Here is a 14,363-nt window from a genome sequence, read left to right as displayed (position 1 = left end):
GGGTCTTCGTTTCTGCATGAGGGCTTTCTCTAGTTGCGGCGAGTGGGGGCCGCTCTTCATTGCGGTGCGCGGGCCTCTCACTATCGCGGCCACTCTTGCTGCGGAGCACAGGCTCCAGACGCGCAGGCTCACAAGTCGTGGCTCACGGGCCCAGTTGCTCCACGGCATGTGGGATCCTCCCAGACCAGGGCTCGAACCCGTGTCCCCCGCATTGGCAGGCAGACTCTCAACCACTGTGCCACCAGGGAAGCCCCCTGGTACTCTCTTAAACACTTTTATTTTTTGGTTCCCAAACCACATCAGAGTACCTCGTTTCCATATAGACTTGCTCTCTTGCTCCCAGAAAATGCAGCACTGAAGAAGAGAAACCACAGAAATAACAGATAGAAGTGATATGGGAAAAATCAATTTGGTGCAGTTTTCACAAACCTTTAAAATAGAGCAATTTAAGTGATGATGGGGTTTCATGACCAGCAGCGGCAGAGCCTCTGATGGGACTGATGGTGTTTTTCTAGCATTTCTCTGAGCAGGTGGGGAGGGGATTTTTTTTCCTCCCCTTTCACTTAGAAGCAAATGGAAGCAATGAAAAGCAAAAGTCTCCTGTAAGGTCACATCAAGAGGAACAAATGAAATGCGGCTCCCCTGTAGCCAGAAGCAGTAAACCCTCAGACAGGCACCAGGCAGTACTTCCCTGCAGGAACTGAGTATTCGCCAGCACACCTGGCTCTGCTGTTACCATGGCAACTCCTCACCTTTACATTCCTTGACTTGGGGGTTAAGACTGGTTCAGGGCACATTTGAGTTTTCATGTTTCTCCTTGGCTTCTAGAAAAGGGAAGGGGAGGAGAGGGAAAGGATTCAAATCAGCTGACCTCCTGCCTTGGCTATTTGCTTTGCAGCTTGTGTAACTAGGCCTCACTGGTGAGAGGGGCCTGCAGCAGGGTGAGGGAGCCCAAAAGACCTAAGTTCAAATCCCAGCTCCTCAACGGAATCCATTTATTCATTCCAACAAGCCCTCCTCTGGGCCAGGCACTAGCAGTACAGAGAGATGACTGAATAGCCAGAGTTGGCCGTCAGAGAGCTGGCAGTCCAGAGGGAAAGCTGGGTCAGCAGCCACAAGCCAGTGTGACAAGTGACTTCACAGAGGCAGGTGTCGATTCTATCACTGCCCAGAGAGGTGACCTTGCAGGGAGGGGAGAAACAATATGTGACTCACATTGCATTGAAACGGACTCTTAGGAGCACTCTAGCAAGAGTTCCTTCCTCTTGGGCCCAAAGAATTCAGCATGAGAGCCTCAAATTAAGGGTGACAAGAGTTGAGATTTGCACTGTGACCTCAGGCATGTCAACTCACTTTCCTGAGCCTCAGTTTCCCCATCTATAAACCAAAGCTAATAATACTACCCTACTCCTGTTGAGAAAAATTACATTAATTAATATAGAATGATGAATCAAAGAACAGATAGACTTGGATCCAAACCCTGACTCTTCAATGATCAACTGAGAGATAATTCTGGACTTTAACCCCTCTGAGTCTCACTTTCCTCACCTGTAAAAGAATCATCATAATCATACAACTCATAAGTGTTGCTAGAATTCGATGGGATAACACAGATGAACCACATAGCACCAGCACACAACAAAGTGCTAGTTACTTCTTATTACAGAATCTCCTGATCTAGTGCCTGATGTGTCCCTAAGTCAGATGGTATTGTTATTATTGTCACATGGCACCTAGTAGGCACTCTGTAAATGTTACTTTCCCAGCTTCTTTGGACCCTCTCCTCCAATGACTCACCTTTGCATCATCTCCAGCTTTCAAATCTGTTGGCTGTTTGTTTCCCAAGCCAAGGAGAGTGCAATTTAATTTGCATCCCTCCCCAGCATCCCCTTCTTCACCTTGGCCTGAGCCTCTCTCCTGGGCTGGGCCTGGCCCCAAGGAGCTCCTCTGGAGACTGAGGTGGGGGAAAAGGCAGGGAGTGCGTCAGCCCTGATGCAATCGCAGGCTCATTGCTTGGCCCACTTCCTCCTCTTTGGGTGTTTACTGGAGCCTGGATTCCACAGGAACCCTTGGAAGAGTGCACTGACAGTGGGGGCGGGCAGCACACAAAATTGTGCCTGCTTTGGGGACAGTTTAGGGAGAAAGAGATACCGTGCCAGCCTGGGCCTCACGCACCCTGGGCTCATGGACACGAGAAAGAGATACCAGGTGTCAAGTCCAGAGGGAGGGGCATGGAAGACAGGCTCGAGGAGGGGGGACTAACCACTGGCTGCTGCCAGACCACTTCCAGACCAGCTCTGGGAGGCCCAATGAATAGGCCCTTTATCCCTGAGCTTAGAAGCTCGGGGGAGGGAGCCCTGGAAGAGGGTCTCAGGTGACAAGGAGCCTCAGAACAAGCTGAGAGGATCCTGTCCCTTCCTTCTCAGTAGAAATCCGAGCTGGAGAGAAGCTTGTTTTCCAGGTATTTGCTGAGGATCTTCATTTGGGAGGCCCCTCGCCAATCCCACAGCCTTGCTGTGTCACCTAGAGACATCCTCAGAAGTGCAGAGCTGCACAGGGCAAAGAACACAGGCTTCTGGCAGTCACTTCTCAGAACTTCCTGTTACTGGCTGGATGCCCCAGGCAAGTGACTTCACCTCTCTAACTCTCAACTTCCTCATGTCAAATGGGATAGTCAAAGTAGTAGACTTCAGAGATAAAGCCTGTAGGCCCTTAGAATAGTGCCTGGCGAGGGTGAAAGCACTCCGTAACTGTTACATATTGTTATTTTTATTTTTATTAAGGCACAGCAGGAGGCAGAGAGGCAAAGGATCCCAGCATCAGCTGTTTGCTTCCAGATCCAGGCACTAAAATTCTTTCCTGCTTAGAGAGCCTTCTTTTTTTTTTTTCCTGTCTTCTTTTCCCTCTCCCTTTACCTCTCTCCCTCTCCCTCCTTCCCCGCCCCCCCCCCCCACCCGTCCCCCGTCTCTCTCTTATTTTCCTGAAGCTGAGGCCTAATTGTCCTTCTTTCAGTATCTAATGACTGTTTCCCAGTTATCAGGAAAGCATCCGACTGCCCCTCCCCCAGAGCTGTGAAACCGAGTAAGCAGAGCTTGCTTAAGCTCCTGAGTCATTCAGCAAAGCCAGCCTGAGATAATCAGTGGATCAAGGAAACTAGATGCAGAGTGGGGAAAACCCAGCAAAACCCAGCCACAAAGCCTGGGCCTACTCTCAGGGCAATTTCCCTCTCCTGGCCCCTAGGATGAGCTTTCATTCAGGCTCCACAAACACGACAGCACCAGGCGCCTGAGTCCTTCCCAGGCCCTCCTGTACCCAGAATAAGACATCAGCTACACCCGGGTCTCTAGCCTGCAGCCAGGCCTTCCCATGGAATCTTGTTTGACACAAACTCTTTGTCCGTGGACAAACTCCCTCCTTCCCGCTGCACCCCGGTCCTAGGCAGAGTCGACACCCTGCCTCCCATCCTCCCTGCCCAATCATTTCTCAGCCCCTGCGCCTTGCCTTCGGCCCAACCACTCCACTCCCATCACACTCATCAATGGCCTCTTAGTTGCCAAATCCAAAAGACTGTCTCCCGACCTTTCCTTCTTGCCCTCTCTAAACACTCTGACCACTCCCTTCTTGAAACTCTCCCTCCTGGCCTTCTCTGAGGCCACAGTCCCCTGGTTCTCCTCCTCCCTCTGTGACCAGCACTCTGGTTGCTGGCTGCTCTCCCTGCTCGGCGTTGCTCCTTGTGGTTCTGCTTTTAGGTCTCTTCCCTTCCTATCTTCTTGCCCCTTCCCAGGTTTAATCTGTGCCCAGGTCTTTAACCTCTTTGCTGGTCACTTTCCAGACCATATCTCCAGCACAGATCTTCCCCCAAATGCCGCTAAGCAGCTCTATTTGCATGACCCCAGGCACAGCAAGCTCAACATGCCCCAAACCCAACTCTTTACTTCCTCCCAAACCTGCTCCTCCCCCTGGGTTCCCCATCTTGATGAATGACACCACCTTTTACCCTGTTACCCAGAGGCTCAAACGTCTTCTTTGCCATCTCCCTGCCCTGCCCACAAATCACCATGCTCTTGGCATCTTATAAATCTCCTCCTTTCTCCTCCATTCCCACCGTTTCTGGTTCAGTTCAGACCTTCATCATGACCTGAAGCCTAGATTATTACATGTCTTATAAGTAGGCTCTCAGCCTTAATTTCTTCCCCCTTTGTACTAGACTTGTCTGGGAGTGTCTATCCAACTGCAGTCCTTTTCCTGAGACCCACTGTTGCCTACAGACCTCACTGAAGAGGTGCCCTTAGACTCATGTTGACCTCACCAAAGCCTGCCTTGTGATCATCACACTGTTTGAACCAGAGGTGTACATTTGACCCAAGCTGAGCTGAACTCTGTATTCTGGGACTCTGAAATTGGGACGTAGTGACTGTAGTCCAAATGCCCCCCAGGGTCACATCAGTAATGACAATGAGTGGAAAAGCCCAAGGAGAGACAATGGGGAACAGGCGATGGTGGCAAATGGAGAGTTCGGCCCTTGTCTCATGACAGCAGCTGCTACTCTGCTCTGGCAGATGGTTGCCATGGGAATATAGGCCCAGACTTGTCAGATATTCTGATTTTCCATATTTTTATGTGAAATTTCCAAATTTTCAAATATTGGGCACTAATTCATTTTTTTAATGCCACAGGCTAAGAATATCTTGTGCATCATATTTGACCTACAGGGCTGCCAGTTTGTAATTGGCACCAGGGGGTGAGGGTTAGGAACTGGACCCAAAGCTGGGGACAGCCACTTTCTGCCATGTGTATGGAGAAGCAGAGAAAGCCCTCTGTGTAGACAGAAGAACAAAGGCTGTTCCTCCCGGCTCCTTGCCCTCTGCGCCCCCATCCCCACCCCAGGTACACTATAGGCCCACCTGTCCTGGCCCCAAACCTCCTGCCCCTCTTTCCAGGCCCAGAACTATGTAAGAGTTAAACTTATGGACTCTGAAGTCAAAGAGACCTGGGTTCAAGCGCTGACTCTGACCCCTGGCTGTGTGCTCTCGGGCAATTGACTTCACCTTTCTGAGCCCTGGTTCGTTCCTCTGTAAAATGGGGTACTTTCTTCATAGGGTTGTTATTGGGGTTAAAGGAGATATTGGTCAGAAAGCTCTTAGCACAGTGCCTGGTACCCAGTAAGCATTGAATGAGTGTTAGCCATTATTATTATTATTGCCATTAGTAGCAGTAGTATTCCTCCTCAGCACAGCCCTGTCTCAGAGCATTTTCTTGTTTGTATAACTCTGGGCACTTACCATTTGTTCTTATTACTTATCACTATTTTATCTGCCTTGGTATATTGTAGACTGCTAGAGGGAAAGGCCACATTTTCTCTCTCTTTATACGGAAGGGAGGGGAAAGGAAGTAGAGTTGGAACACAGTGTTTTGTACATAGTAAGTGCTCAAGAAACATTTATTTGTTGGCACACTACTGGAATTTAAGCTCCATGACAGCAAGGACTTGTCCATCTCATTCACTATTTTATCCCCTGAGCCTAGTACACTGTTGCACACATATAAAACCCTCAATAAACATATACTGAATAAAAAACTGAACGGCATCGCCTCATCCTCCAACAGGATTCTTTTTTTAATATACAAATTTTATTTATTTATTTATTTATTTAGGCTGCATTGGGTCTTCGTTCCTGCACGCAGGCTTTCCCTAGTTGCGGCGAGCAGGGACTACTTTTCGTTGTGGTGTGCAGGCGTCTCACTGCGGTGGCTTCTCTTGTTACGGAGCACAGGCTCTAGGCGCGCGGGCTTCAGTAGTGGCATACGGGCTCAGTAGTTGTGGCTCGCAGGCTCTAGAGCACAGGCTCAGTAGCTGTGGCTCATGGGCTTAGTTACTTCACGGCATGTAGGATCTTCCCAGACCAGGGCTCGAACCCATGTCCCCTGCACTGGCAGGCAGATTCTTAACCACCAGGATGTCTCTCCACCAGGATTCTTTAACATATGTAGGAGGTTATTGGTGCAAATCCAATTCACTGTTTTAAAATAGTAGGTTCTGGAATCTCTGTTAAGAGCTCCCCATTTTTCCTTAGGGAAACTGTCCTTCCCCCACACAATGTGGCTGCCCCACCTGAGTGCTAGGAATGGTCATGTGACCCAGGGCTAGCCAATTAGAGGAAACTAACCCCTGGCCACAGTGATTGGTTCAAGATGGGCTTATAACTCAATCAAAGCCAATAAGAGTTGAGAGGATTCGAAAGGAGAAATTTGCTTTCCTCAGAGGAAGCTAAGTCATGAGAATACAGGCCTAGAGCTGCTAGTGGCCATATTGCCACCAAGAGGAGAAAGCTTACCTAGGAAGGAAGCAAACACAGAAAAAGGTCTGAGAAATTGAAAGAGATAGGTTCTTTTTTTTAATCACTTAAATTTTATTTTATTTATTTTTTATACAGAAGGTTCTTATTAGTTATCTATTTTATACATATTAGTGTATACGTGTCAATCCCAATCTCCCAATTCATCCCACCACCACCACCACCCCCCACTTTCCCCCCTTGTGGTCCATATGCTTGTTCTCTACATCTGTGTCTCTATTTCTGCCCTGCAAACCGGTTCATCTGTACCATTTTTCTAGGTTCCACATATATGCGTTAATATATGATATTTTTCTCTTTCTGACTTACTTCACTCTGTATGACAGTCTCTAGATCCATCCACACCTCTACAAATGACCCAATTTTGTTCCTTTTTATGGTTGAGTAATATTCCATTGTATATATGTACCACATCTTCTTTATCCATTCGTCTGTCGATGGGCATTTAGGTTGCTTCCATGACCTGGCTATTGTAAATAGTGCTGCAATGAACATTGGGGTGCACGTGTCTTTTTGAATTATGGTTTTCTCTGGGTATATACCCAGTAGTGGGATTGCTGGGTCATATGGTAATTCTATTTTTAGTTTTTCAAGGAACCTCCATACTGTTCTCCATAGTGGCTGTATCAGTTTACATTCCCACCAACAGTGCAAGAGGGTTACCTTTTCTCCACATCCTCTCCAACATTTGTGCATTAATTTTGTATCCTGCAACTTTACCAAATTCATTGATTAGCTCTAGTAGTTTTCTGGTGGCATCTTTAGGATTCTGTATGTATAGTATCATGTCATCTGCAAACAGTGACAGTTTTACTTCTTCTTTTCCAATTTGTATTCCTTTTATTTCTATTTCTTCTTTGATTGCCGTGGCTAGGACTTCCAAAACTATGTTGAATAATAGTGGTGAGAGTGGACATCCTTGTCTTGTTCCTGTTCTTAGAGGAAATGCTTTCAGTTTTTCACCATTGAGAATGATGTTTGCTGTGGGTTTGTTGTACATGGCCTTTATTATGTTGAGGTAGGTTCCCTCTATGCCCACTTTCTGGAGAGTTTTTATCATAAATGGGTGTTGAATTTTGTCAAAAGCTTTTTCTGCATCTATTGAGATAATCATATGGTTTTTCTTCTTCAATTTGTTAATATGGTGTATCACATTGATTGATTTGCGTATATTGAAGAATCCTTGCATCCCTGGGATAAATCCCACTTGATCGTGGTGTATGATCCTTTTAATGTGTTGTTGGATCCTGTTTGCTAGTATTTTGTTGAGGATTTTTGCATCTATATTCATCAGTGATATTGGTCTGTAATTTTCTTTTTTTGTAATATCTTTGTCTGGTTTTGGTATCAGGGTGATGGTGGCCTCATAGAATGAGTTTGGGAATGTTCCTTCCTCTGCAATTTTTTGGAAGAGTTTGAGAAGGATGGGTGTTAGCTCTTCTCTAAATGTTTGATAGAATTCACTTGTGAAGCCATCTGGTCCTGAACTTTTGTTTGTTGGAAGATTTTTAATCACAGTTTCAATTTCATTACTTGTGATTGGTCTGTTCATATTTTCTATTTCTTCCTGGTTCAGTCTTGGAAGATTATACCTTTCTAAGAATTTGTCCATTTTATTGGCTTAGAGTTGCTTGTAGTAGTCTCTTAGGGTGCTTTGTATTTCTGTGGTGTCTGTTGTAACTTCTCCTTTTTCATTTCTAATTTTATTGATTTGAGTCCTCTTCCTCTTTTTCTCTATGAGTCTGGCTAAAGGTTTATCAATTTTGTTTATCTTCTCAAAGAACCAGCTTCTAGTTTTATTGATCTTTGCTATTGTTTTCTTTGTTTCTATTTCATTTATTTCTGCTCTGATCCTTATGATTTCTTTCCATCTACTAACTTTGGGGGGTTTTGTTTGTTTGTTTGTTTGTTTTTAACATCTTTATTAGAGTATAATTGCTTTACAATGGTGTGTTAGTGTCTGCTTTTTAACAAAGTGAATCAGTTATACATATACATATGTTCCCATATCTCTTCCCTCTTGCGTCTCCCTCCCTCCCACCCTCCCTATCCCACCCCTCTAGGTTGTCAAAAAGCACCGAGCTGATCTCCCTGTGCTATGCGGCTGCTTCCCACTAGCTATCTATTTTACATTTGGTAGTGTATATATGTCCATGCCACTCTCTCACCCTGTCACATCTTACCCCTTCCCCTCCCCATATCCTCAAGTCCATTCTCTAGTAGGTCTGTGTCTTTATTCCTGTCTTGCCACTAGGTTCTTCATGACCTTTTTTTTTTTTTTCCTTAGATTCCATATATATGTGTTAGCATACTGTATTTGTTTTTCTCTTTCTGACTTACTTCACTCTGTATGACAGACTCTAACTCCATCCACCTCACTACAAATACCTCCATTTCGTTTCTTTTTATGGCTGAGTAATATTCCATTGTATATATGTGCCACATCTTCTTTATCCTTCATCCGATGATGGACACTTAGGTTGCTTCCATGTCCTGGCTATTGTAAATAGAGCTGCAATGAACATTTTGGTACATGACTCTTTTTGAATTATGGTTTTCTCAGGGTATATGCCCAGTAGTGGGATTGCTGGGTCGTATGGTAGTTCTATTTTTAGTTTTTTAAGGAATCTCCATACTGTTCTCCATAGTGGCTGTATCAATTTACATTCCCACTAACTTTGGGTTTTGTTTGTTCTTCTTTCTCTAGTTCCTTTAGGTGTAAGGTTAGATTGTTTATTTGAGATTTTTCTTGTTTTTTGAGGTAGGCTTGTACTGCTATAAACTTCCCTCTTAGAACTGTTTTTGCTGCATCCCATAGGTTTTGGATCGTTGTGTTTTTGTTGTAATTTGTCTCTAGGTATTTTTTGATTTCCTCTTTGATTTATTCAGTGATCTCTTGGTTATTTAGTAATGTACTGTTTAGCCTCACGTGTTTGTGTTTTTTACGTTTTTTTCCCTGTAATTGATTTCTAATCTCATAGTGTTGTGGCCAGAAAAGATGCTTGATATGATTTCAGTTTTCTTAAATTTACTGAGGCTTGATTTGTGACCCCAAGATGTGATCTATCCTGGAGAATGTTCCGTGCACACTTGAGAAGAAAGTATAATCTGCTGTTTTTGGATGGAATATCCTATAAATATCAATTAAATGTATCTGGTCTATTGTGTCATTGAAAGCTTGTGTTTCCTTATTGATTTTCTGTCTGGATGATCTGTCCATTGGTGTAAGTGAGATGTTAAAGTCCCCCACTATTATTGTGTTACTGTCGATTTCCTCTTTTATAGCTGTTAGCAGTTGCCTTATATATTGAGGTGCTCCTATGTTGGGTGCATATATATTTATAATTGTTATATCTTCTTCTTGGATTGATCCCTTGATCATTATGTGGTGTCCTTCCTTGTCTCTTGTAACATTCTTTATTTTAAAGAAGTCTATTTTATCTGATATGAGTATTTCTACTCCAGCTTTCTTTTGATTTCCATTTGTATGGAATATCTCTTTTCATCCCCTCACTTTCAGTCTGTATGTGTCCCTAGGTCTGAAGTGGGTCTCTTGTAGACAGCATATATATGGGTATTGTTTTTGTATCCATTCAACGAGCCTGTGTCTTTTGGTTGGAGCATTTAATCCATTCACGTTTAAGGTAATTATCAATAGGTATGTTCCTATGACCATTTTCTTAATTGTTTTGGGTTTGTTTGTGTAGGTCCTTTTCTTCTCTTGTGTTTCCCACTTAGAGAAGTTCCTTAAGCATTTGTTGTAGAACTGGTTTGGTGGTGCTGAATTCTCTTAACTTTTGCTTGTCTGTAAAGCTTTTGATTTCTCCATTGAATCTGAATGAGATCCTTGCCAGGTAGAGTAATCTTGGTTGTAGGTTCTTCCCTTTCATCACTTTAAATATGTCATGCCACTCCCTTCTGGCTTGTAGAGTTTCTGCTGAGAAGTCAGCTGTTAACCTTATGGGAGTTCCCTCGTATGTTATTTGTCATTTTTCCCTTGTTGCTTTCAATAATTTTTCTTTGCCTTTAATTTTTGTCAATTTGATTACTATGTGTCTTGGCATGTTTCTCCTTGGGTTTATCCTGCCTGGGACTCTCTGCATTCCTGGACTTGGGTGGCTATTTCCTTTCCCATGTTAGGGAAGTTTTCGACTATAGTCTCTTCAAATATTTTTTCGGGTACTTTCTCTCTCTCTTCTCCTTCTGGGACCCCTATAATGCGAATGTTGTTGCGTTTAATGTTGTCCTAGAGGTCTCTTAGGCTGTCTTCATTTCTTTTCATTCTTTTTTCTTTATTCTGTTCTGCGGCAGTGAATTCCACCATTCTGTCTTCCAGGTCACTTATGCGTTCTTCTGCCTCAGTTATTCTGCTACTGATTCCTTCTAGTATATTTTTCATTTCAGTTATTGTATTGCTCATGTCTGTTTGTTTGTTCTTTCATTTTTCTAGGTGTTTGTTCTTTAATTCTTCTAGGTCTTTGTTAAACATTTCTTGCATCTTCTCGATCTTTGCCTCCATTCTTTTTCCGAGGTCCTGGATCATCTTCACTATCATTATTCTGAATTCTTTTTCTGGAAGGTTGTCTATCTCCACCTCATTTAGTTGTTTCTCTGGGGTTTTATCTTGTTCTTTCACCTGGTACAAAGTCCTCTGCCTTTTCATTTTGTCTATCTTTCTGTGAATGTGGTTTTCCTTCCACAGGCTGCAGAATTGTAGTTCTTGCTTCTGCTGTCTGCCCTCTGGTGGCTGAGGCTATCTATGAGGCTTTTGCAAGCTTCCTGATGGGAGGGACTGGTGGTGGGTAGAGCTGGGTGTTGCTCTGGTGGGAAGAGCTCAATAAAACTTTAATCCGCTTGCGTGCTGATGGGTCGGGCTGGGTTCCCTCCCTGTTGGTTGTTTGGCCTGAGGCAACCCAGCACTGGAGCCTACCCAGCTCTTTGGTTGGGCTAATGGCAGACTCTGGGAGGGCTCACACCAAGGAATACTTCCCAGAACTTCTGCTGCCAGTGTCCTTGTCCCCACGGTGAGCCATAGCCACCCCCCAGCCTCTGCAGGAGACCCTCCAACACTAGCAGGTAGGTCTGGTTCAGTCTCCTGTGGGGTCACTGCTCCTTCCCCTGGGTCCCCATGCACATACTACTTTCTGTGTACCCTCCAAGAGTGGAGTCTCTGTTTCCCCCAGTCCTGTGGAAGTCCTGCAGTCAAATCCCGCTAGCCTTCAAAGCCTGATTCTCTAGGAATTCCTCCTCTCGTTGCCGGACCCCCAGGTTGGAAAGCCTGACGTGGGGCTAAAAACCTTCACTCCAGTGGGTGGACTTCTGTGGTATAAGTGTTCTCCAGTTTGTGAGTCACCCACCCAGCAGTTATGGGATATGATTTTATTGTGATTGCACCCCTCCTACCATCTCATTGTGGCTTCTCCTTTGTCTTTGGATGTGGGGTATCTTTTTTGGTGAGTTCCAGTGTCTTCCTGTCAGTGATTGTTCAGCAGTTAGTTGTGATTCCGGTGCTCTCGAAAGGGGGAGTGAGCGCACGTCCTTCTACTCTGCCATCTTGAACCAATCTCCGAAAGAGGTAGGTTCTTAATGGTATTTTTTGAGCAAATAGATCTAGCTGTGCCTAAATCCAAGCCCTTGACTGTTCCGTTAGAGACAGTAAATTCTCTTTTTTTGTTTAAGTCCTCTTGAGTTGAGTTCCTGTCACATATCCAAAAGAGAGCAGATTAATATTTGGATTCTATAGATAGGGAGTCATAGCAGACATAAACATACACCTTTATAGGAATCTGCCCATCCCACAGCAATCTCCTCTCTCTAAGAACTGGCCCCTACCCACAGACTAGACTAACAGCCATGTTAGTACTGAACCCTGTCCCCCAACTACACAACTGGTTGGGCCAGAAGTAGACGTGTATTGCAGCATAATCAGATCAGATTCTCTCTCCTGGGGATTTGGGTTCAGGACCGAGAGATCCTAGTTCAGTCTGAGCTGCATGCTTAAACTGAAGGGATGTAAATTGGCAGCTGGGAGAAGGTCACATTCGTGGGGGAGCAGAGAAACTGATCTGCTGAAGAAGAATTAGGTTGACTCACACATGGAAGCAGAGGCCGTGACCTCTCAGGGAGAGAGAGAGAGAACAGAAGAGAGAGACAGGAAAAGAGAGAGTTGCTTCCTGATCTCTCATGAGACTAATTACTTCTCCTTTTGGGTTCCAAGAGATTTCTCTGTGTTCATATAATTCTCTCCTCCACCATTACCCTCCCTGCCTGTTCTAAAATTTACAATAGCTTTAGTGTTTTGGGGGGTTTGGTTTTGTTTTTTCTTGTAACTAAAATATTTTTAGACAACCATCCTAGGAACAAGTCTACAGCCAAGGCTGTTTATTAGGCTGACAAAGACCCTGGCTTCCTAATCAAGACACCCACACATTCAATTATTAGCTGTGTAGCCTTGGCCAAAACACATGGATTCACTGAACTGGCTTCCTCCTCTGTAAAATAAGAATAATAATGCCTACCCTACCAGGTTGTTGTTAAGACTGAAAGAGATAAGGTGGAAAGAAGAGCTTAGCACAGTGCTGGACACCAAGAAGCCATGTAATCATTTTGTGCTGAACGCAGAAGAGGGGTTGGGTCCAAGCCTAGAGCCAGGCCACTAGTAGGTGTCAGCCAGGATTACAAAAGGAAGCTTAAAGGGACAATCCCTCTCCCCATCAGCACCCTTTTCATCATTTGTACCGAATTTTCAAAAGCATTGAGGAGGGAAAGAATATCTTTATTTTTAAAAATCCCCATTCTGGAACTCTATTCTAATGATATAATCAGACAAGAGAAAATACATATGCATAAGAATGCTCACTGCAGTAGTGTTTATACTGGAAAAAAATTGGAAATGACTTAAATGTTCAACACTGTTTTGGTTAATAGCTGATAGTACAAACATACAATAGAGTATTATAAAGATTAGGAGAACAAGACACAATATTTTCAAATAAAAATAAACATGGAGTAGCATGCAAAATATTATAGAGTATAATGCAAAATTTGTCTGAAATTTTAAGGTAAAAGCTCGATATTTCAAAGAAGTTTCTCCCACTCCCTTACATTCCAGCACCACACACACTCTCTCACACACCACTCACCCAGCAATGCATTCATCTTCTCTGCCTTTGGGGTAACTTGGATGGAAAAATTGAAGAAGCATTTATGTAAGTACAAGTCCTGAGGCCTCTAACATTAAAGGTATTGACAAGGATGGATGTTCATAACATTTTTCGACTTTAAAAAAAAAAGCAGGTTACAAAAATATTGCCGAAAATGTGAACAATGTTATCTCAGGCCTTGGGATTTCAGGCATTTTTTTTTCCTTCTTTGTACTTTCACATATTGTTTGAAATTTGTATAATGCATGTACATTATATTTATGAGAAAAAATAAAACTATTTTCATAAGGGGAGGGAGCTACTTTGATTTTATTTTCTCCTGTATTGTCCTCAACACATGTTCTACCAGGTTACCTCTAATATACCTTCCTTCTTCAAGCACAGGGAGATTTACCTGGCTGCCCTGTTCTGTGGAGCTGCTCCAGACAGAAGCTCCTTGTTCAGGGAGAAGAGCCTTCCATGAGCCTGGCAGAAACGCTAGACAGCTCACTACTTCCCTCTCCTGGTCAGAACAGGTCAGAGCCTTATCCAGCTAAACAGCACACCAAGTGCATCCTGACAGGCCAAGGTCATCCCAGAGTCGTGACTTCTGGCTACCCCTGCAGTCATCAGTGTGCTGCACACCACCACTTGCTCTAGCAGTTGGAATAGAATGTTTCCTGGGAGTCTCTGGCTTGGTGTGGACAGCACTGTCCAGTTGGGTTTGCAGTCATTAGACTCAGCCTGGCTAAGCCCCGGTCATGGCCTGTTTGAGGGTGGGGTGCTGAGCCAGTGATGGGGACCTTTCCTGCCCACTAGAGAGCACTGATGGTCTGGACCTGAGGTTTGAGAAAGTAGAAGGCAG

The 14,363-nt window shown here is 44.3% G+C and overlaps 1 long non-coding RNA gene across 1 annotated transcript; it reads right to left on the bottom strand.

The window, feature by feature from the left end:
- Positions 1-7: 7 nt before the first annotated feature.
- On the bottom strand, positions 8-1,938 carry LOC133088786 (uncharacterized). The gene is made up of 3 exons (XR_009700545.1): positions 1,798-1,938; positions 753-824; positions 8-354 (listed from the first exon to the last, which is right to left on the bottom strand). It is a non-coding gene; the product is annotated as an uncharacterized LOC133088786 (long non-coding RNA).
- Between the last annotated feature and the right edge of the window lie 12,425 nt (positions 1,939-14,363).

The sequence above is a fragment of the Eubalaena glacialis genome, chromosome 3, assembly GCF_028564815.1.
Source record: "Eubalaena glacialis isolate mEubGla1 chromosome 3, mEubGla1.1.hap2.+ XY, whole genome shotgun sequence".
In the NCBI taxonomy this organism is placed as follows: Eukaryota; Metazoa; Chordata; class Mammalia; order Artiodactyla; family Balaenidae; genus Eubalaena; species Eubalaena glacialis.
The sequence above is the reverse complement of the archived record's forward strand: the minus strand, read 5'-3'. Positions and strand labels throughout refer to the sequence as shown.